The sequence below is a fragment of the Sapajus apella genome, unplaced genomic scaffold (assembly GCF_009761245.1).
Source record: "Sapajus apella isolate SASKATOON/1434 unplaced genomic scaffold, GSC_monkey_1.0 scaffold1146, whole genome shotgun sequence".
Lineage (NCBI taxonomy): Eukaryota > Metazoa > Chordata > Mammalia > Primates > Cebidae > Sapajus > Sapajus apella.
Window position 1 is genome coordinate 7,510 of NW_022438072.1, and position 6,815 is coordinate 14,324.

Sequence of the window (6,815 nt, forward strand, 5' to 3'; positions counted from 1 at the left end):
GTGCTTACATATGTTGATATCCCCTGTTTTTCTGTTGGTCTAGTTTTCAGGAACAGTCACTGTTTTGGGAGTAGAGACTCATGAGTAGAGACTCATGTAAAGGTCATGTTATATCTCTTCATCTTCCATCCTTCAGAGATTACTGGTGGCCAGAACACCTATGTAAGAGTGTGTATGGGAAGTGAAGTGTGTGGATAAAGAAACTCTGTTCAGGAGCGGCTCCCAAGAATCTGTGAGTCAAAAGAGTCACCTATTTTTAGGGTTGCACAAATCTAGCACCTTTTGCGAACACTGCATTCACCCAGAATGTGAAAAGAAAAAACGGATGACTGAGAACTTTTAAAAATTAGTGACAGACACCTGCCCACAAATCAAAGAAGCTCAGAGAACACCAGATCCCACTTTCCTACGGTCATAAATTAAGTAATTATTTTATTAAAATAAAAAGATAGAAAATTAACATTGAACTTGAAGGACACTTTATACCAAATGGACTTAATAGACACATACAGAAATTTCACCCAACAGAAGCAGAATATACATTCTTCTCAGGCACACACAGAACATTCTCCAGGATAGATAACAGGTTAGATCACAAGACAAGTCTTTGCAAATTTAAAATTAGAATTACATCAAGTACCTTTTCAGACAACAATGATATGATACTAAAAATCAACAATAGAAGGAATTCTGGAAGATGTACAAATATGTTGAAATCAAGCAATATGGTTTTGAACAGCCAATAGGTTAATGAAGAAATTAAAATTAAAAGAATTAAGCCGCATGCTCTTGAACAACCAATAGGTCAATGAAGAAATTAAAAGGGAAATGTAAAAATACCTTGAGAAAAACAAAAATGAAAACAAAACATACCAAAACTTACGAGATTCAGCAAAAGTATTTCTAAGAGGAAAGTTTATAGCAATAAACATCAACATCAAAAAGAAGAAAGATCTCAAATAACAATATTATGCCTCAAAAAAATAGAAAAAAAGCAAACAAATTCTTCCAGTGTTAGAAGGAAACAAGATAATAGAGATCAGAGCAAAAATAAATAAAATAAAAACTAGAGGCCGGGCGCGGTGGCTCACGCCTGTAATCCCAGCACTTTGGGAGGCCGAGGCGGGTGGATCACGAGGTCAAGAGATCGAGACCATCCTGGTCAACACGGTGAAACCCCGTCTCTACTAAAAATACAAAAAATTAGCTGGGCATGGTGGCGCGTGCCTGTAATCCCAGCTACTCAGGAGGCTGAGGCAGGCGAATTGCCTGAACCCAGGAGGCAGAGGTTGCGGTGAGCCGTGATCGCGCCATTGCACTCCAGCCTGGGTAACAAGAGCGAAACTCCGTCCCCCCCAAAAAATAAAATAAAAAAAAAATAAAATAAAATAAAAACTAGAAAATTGACACAAGAGATGAACAAAACTAAGTTCTTTTAAAAATATAAAACCAGTAAACGTTTAGCTAGACTAAGAAAAAAGGAAAGAAGACTCAAATAAATAAAATTAGAAATGACAAAGGAGACGCTATAACTGATCCCACAAAAATACAAAGGATTGTAAGAGACTATTAGAATTATATGCCTTTACAAAAACCATTTTTTCATTGGCAGCAACACTGGAAAATGTTATGGTAGAAGAAATAAGCCAGGCCAAAAAAAGGTAGATACTGAATGTTCTCACTTATATGTGGAATCTAAAACAATCAAACTGAGAGAAGCAGAGAGTAGAATGGTCATCAGCAGAGGCTGGGGGTGTGGGGTGGAATGTATAGATGATGTTCGAAGGGTACAAATCCTCAATTATACACAAGAAATAAGGTATTTGTTTTCTTTGAGATATATTGCAAAACTTGATGAAAATTGTACACCGTAAAGTATTTTACATTTTAAAATCACTAAGAGTAAATGTCGAATGCATTCACCATTAAAAATGACTTGTCTTCAGGGTGATGGATGTTAATCAGCTTGATATAATTATTCTAAATTGTATTCATAAATTATAACATCACTTTTTACTCCCAAAATATATACAACTATGATTTGTCAATTTACAATGTAAAAATAAAAATTAAAACACAAAACAAGAAAACACAACACGTGTGTGTGTACATAGGCATGTGTGCATGCATACTCTTGCACACACACACCCCTCACCTCCATTACTTTCCAAAGTGGACAAATGTGTAATTATTTTGATTTACACTCCAAATATCTAATCCGATTCTAATATTTTCATGCCGAATTATCAGTGGCCACTTAAGAAGGGAAGAGCTGGCTGGCAGACTACAACATCAACTCAGATTTTTTAAAAAGTGACTTTTTCATGGGTTTTGGGGATTTTTTTTTTGATGTTTTTATTGTTAATGAGTAGTGTAGGTAATGTTCATCAGCAATGGAAATGAAGTCTAGTTGTCAATGCTTCCACATTGTCTAAACCCTACAGCTAAAAATGATGGGTGTTATTCATCTGTAAACTACGTTTATATGGTCTTTGCATCCATAGTTCTCTGTATATTGCACTGTCTGATGTAAGAGAATTAAGAAGATCATGGCGGCCCGCGCGCCGCCTGCTGCACCTGCGGCCGAGGAACCGGGGAACCCGGGCGGCCCCCCGCGCAAGAAGAAGTCCCGCTCCGGCCTCCGCCGCGCTTTCGGCTCGCTGCTGGGCAAGAGGCGCAAGAAGAAGGCGGTGGATGCCAAGGGCACTGAACCGGCCGACCCTGGGCCGAGAAGGCGGAGGACAAGGCCAAGAGGGCCAAGGGCAAAGGCCGAGGCTCTGCCAAGGCTGAGAATGACAAACGTCTGAGTGTAGGGCCCAGCCAGGGGCCAGAGTCTACAGTGGATGAGCACCAGGACAATGTCTTTTTCCCCAGTGGACGGCCCCCGCACCTGGAAGAGCTGCACATGCAGGCCCAGGAGGGACTCCGCTCCCTCCAACACCAAGAGAAACAGAAACTGAATAAGGGTGGTTGGGACCATGGAGACAACCAGAGCATCCAGTCCTCCCGGACGGGGCCAGATGAAGACAACATCTCCTTCTGCAGCCAGACCGCATCCTACTTGGCTGAGAGCTCCACAGCAGAGGACGCGCTCTCCATCCACTCGGAGATGATCCAGCGCTAAGGCTCCACCTTCCGACCCCATGACTCATTTCCCAAATCCGGAAGGTCAGGGCAGCGGGTGGTGGAGCACTGTGCTGGGACTCCCGGGGCATATGCAGAAGGAGCTTGGCCTGCGGAATGAGCGCTAAGCACCAGGCACGCCCCCGGCCTCCTGGTGCGCGGGATGCTCTGCGCGTCCCCACGGTGGATGGCCACCCCCAAGGCACTTCAGGGATGGGGGGCCCGGGTGTCCCTGCAGGAGCTGGAGGTGGAAGCAGAGGCTGGTGCTGAGACAGAGGCCATGCTGCAACGCCACATTGACCGTGTCTACCGGGATGACACCTTTGTTGGCCGGTCCACAGGCGCCCAGCCCCCACCATTGACCCGGCCCATGTTCCTAGCAGTGCCTGGACTGACAGGAGGGGCAGGGCTTGCAGAGCCTCTGAGCCCGGCCATGTCCATCTTCCCCCAGGCCACCTACCTGTCGAAGCTGATATCACATGTCGTGCTGCCACCCACAGTGGACGTGGTGGCCCTGGGCCGCTGCAGCCTGCACTCAGCCAGCCCGACCTCCGTCCGCTTACTGGGGCTCTTCTCCTCGGTCTCCAGCCCACCGCCCCGCAGCCGCTACCCTTCCTCCTCCAGTGACACCTGGAGCCACTCTCAATCCTCTGACACCATTGTGTCTGATGGTTCCACCCACTCTTCTAAGGGTGGCTCTGAGGGCCAGCCGGAGGGCTCTGTGGCTAGCAGTAGTGTCGCACCTCCTCCCCAGGGAGGCAGTGGGAGGGGCTCCCCCAGTGGGGGCAGCACTGCTGAGGCCTCAGACACACTCAGCATTCGGAGCAGTGGGCAGTTGTCTGGCTGGAGTGTGTCCCTACGTAAGCTGAAGCGGCCTCCACCCCCTCGGACCCACTCCCTCCATCAGCGGGGCTTAGCAGTGCCTGACGGGCCCTTAGGGTTGCCCCCAAAACCTGAGCGTAAGCAGCAGCCCCAGCTGCCTCGGCCGTCCACCACTGGTGGTGGCCCACCACCTGGGAGTGGGGGCAGCACCCTGTCCATCCAACCCAGCGAACAGCTGGGTGGCCTGCTTGTCTCTGGGTGGCTCCCGGCACTCCCCACGCTCCCCAGAACGGACGCTTTCACCCTCCAGTGCATACTCTAGCCAAAGTGGTACCCCCACCCTCCCTCCCAAGGGCCTGGCAGGTGCCCCTGCTTCACCAGGCAAGGCCCAGCCCCCTAAGCCAGAGCGTGTCTTGTCACTTCGCTCCCCTGGGGCCTCTGTGTCCTCTTCTCTCACGTCTCTGTGTTCCTCCTCTTCCGACCCTGCCCCCTCAGACCGCTCTGTGCCACAGATGTTGACCCCTCTGGGTGACAGGTTTGTCATACCTCCTCACCCCAAGGTGCCTGCCCCCTTTTCCCCACCTCCCTCCAAACTCAAGAGCCCCAACCTAGCTGCCCCTGCTCCGCTACCCCTGCTGCAGTTACTGCGCCTGTCTCTACCACTGATGCAGGTCCTCCGTCCCCTTCCACTCCCCAGACATCCTTGACCGCACTGCAGGAGTCTCCCATCGTCTCCAAAGACCAGTCGCCCCCACCGTCCCCACCCCCATCTTATCATCCACCCCCACCATCCACTAAGAAGCCAGAGGTGGTGGTGGAGGCGCCATCTGCTCCAGAGACTGCCGAGGAGCCCCTCCAAGATCCCAGGGGGCCCCCACCTCCACCCCCTAGTCCTGAGGAGCAGGACCTGTCCATGGCTGACTTCCCTCCACCCGATGGCCGGCCCTGAGCCTGCAGGCCCTTCAGGCTCCCCAGAGCTTGTCAGCTCCCCGGCTGCTTCCTCCTCCTCAGCTACTGCTTCGCAGAGTCAGCCCCGCGTAGCCCAGACCCTCCTCCAGCTCCACCAGCCCCAGCTGCTGCTAGTTCTGCCCCAGGGCTTGTGGCCAAGCTCCCTCGGAAGGAACCAGTGGGCAGCAGCAAGGGCGGCGGGCCTCCCACGGAGGACACGGGTGCGCCCCTGGTCACGCCCTCGCCCCTGCAGATGGTGCGGCTGCGCTCCGTGGGTGCTCCAGCAGGGGCTCACACCCCGGCACTGGGGCCATCGGCCCCCCAGAAGCCACTACGAAGGGCCCTGTCGGGGGGGCCAGCCCGGCGCCTGCCCCCTCCTCAGGGCTCCATGCTGCCGTCCGACTCAGGCCTCCAGCCTGGCCGCCAGCGAGGGCCTCTCAGGTGCCCAGCCCAGTGGACCACCTGAGGCAGAGCCACGGCCTCCTCAGTCCCCTGCCTTGATGGCCAGCTCCCTGTTCTCCAAGGGCACTAAGAAGCTGCCGCTGGAGTGGCCCGTGTCCCCGGAGACCAGGCTGACCTCCAGCGGAATCTGGTGGCTGAACTCCGGAGCATCTCGGAACAGCGGCCATCCCAGGCCCCAAAGAAGTCACCTAAGGCTCCCCGCCTGTGGCCCGCAAGCCTTCTGTGGCAGTCCCTCCACCCGCCTCCCCCAGTTACCCTTGCCCCTTACTGCTCCTCACACCCAGGACAGGACTAGGGGAGCTGGCGGAGAATGGAGGTGTCGTGCAGCTGGTGGGCCCAGAGGAGAAGATGGGCCACCCAGGCTCAGACTCACAGGAGGAGCTGGCCTGACCACCAGGCACCTCACTGGCCCTGCTGACCCAGCCCAGAAACACAATCTCAGGGACCCGAGCGGCTCCAAGGACGAGGATACAGCAGGCACAACGTAATAGAGAGGGCGCCTGCAGCCTTAACCCCACGGCCTTCGACCCTCATGCAAGCCTGGTGTTGCCCCTGTCCTCCGAATCATCCCGCGCTCGTGCCTTTTCCCGAATGGGGTCACCTCTGCAGTTGCCGCTTAAAAAAAAAAAAAAAAAGAGAGAATTAAGAAAAAATTCTCATAAAGCAAGTTGCTGCTTTAAGAGTTATCAGCCAAGTTTCACTAGAAAGGTTTAAAACACCAAGTTACAACAAAATGATTATGGGGAAAATAAATTAGATAGACACAGATGATATACATGATGGTAAACAAAAGGAAAAACACGGAGCAGAGCAGGAAATCAAATTCTACTTTGTTGTTTATTTGGAAAGGATTTATCTTATCTTTAAAATTACTATGGTGGGAATTTTGGTGACTTCTAGGCTAGTTACTTTGTGAAGAGCTCATGATAGTTCTTATTCATTTAGTGTATTCGAACACAGCACTTTATTTCATAATTGTGGAGGGGGTACAAATGTAAGTCTTCAAAGAATGACATAATCATTAGAAATACATCAAGGAATAAGTACAATAAGGCAAGTAAATTTACGGATGTTCCATCAGAGATAAGTGGGACATTGCAAATTAACAACAGTGGAAGAACAGATCACAGTTTATTTTCTTACTTTAAAGGACATCATTTTTGAATTTTTTAAAATTATAGGGAAGTATGTTTAGTTTGGTATAGATGCTCAATTATTCAAAAGGCAACCTAGAAAAATTACAAACAGCCCACTTCATTATTTTTCATTATAATAACCAATATGAAACTTTTCCTGGAAGACTAAAATCTTACCACAAAAAATTTAAGCAAAAACATTTGGCAGTTCTGATATGACATACAGCCTATTTTGAAATGGTATGTTTTTAATTTTTACAAACATTTTCACTTTGAGATAATTTCACATGTGCTTAAAAGTTGAAAAAATACGCAAAGAACTCC

At 49.7% G+C, this 6,815-nt stretch overlaps 1 pseudogene; it reads left to right on the forward strand.

Annotated features, from left to right (window-relative positions):
• The first annotated feature begins 2,549 nt into the window (after window positions 1-2,549).
• Window positions 2,550-5,812, forward strand: LOC116546626 (annotated as a pseudogene).
• The last annotated feature ends 1,003 nt before the right edge of the window (window positions 5,813-6,815 follow it).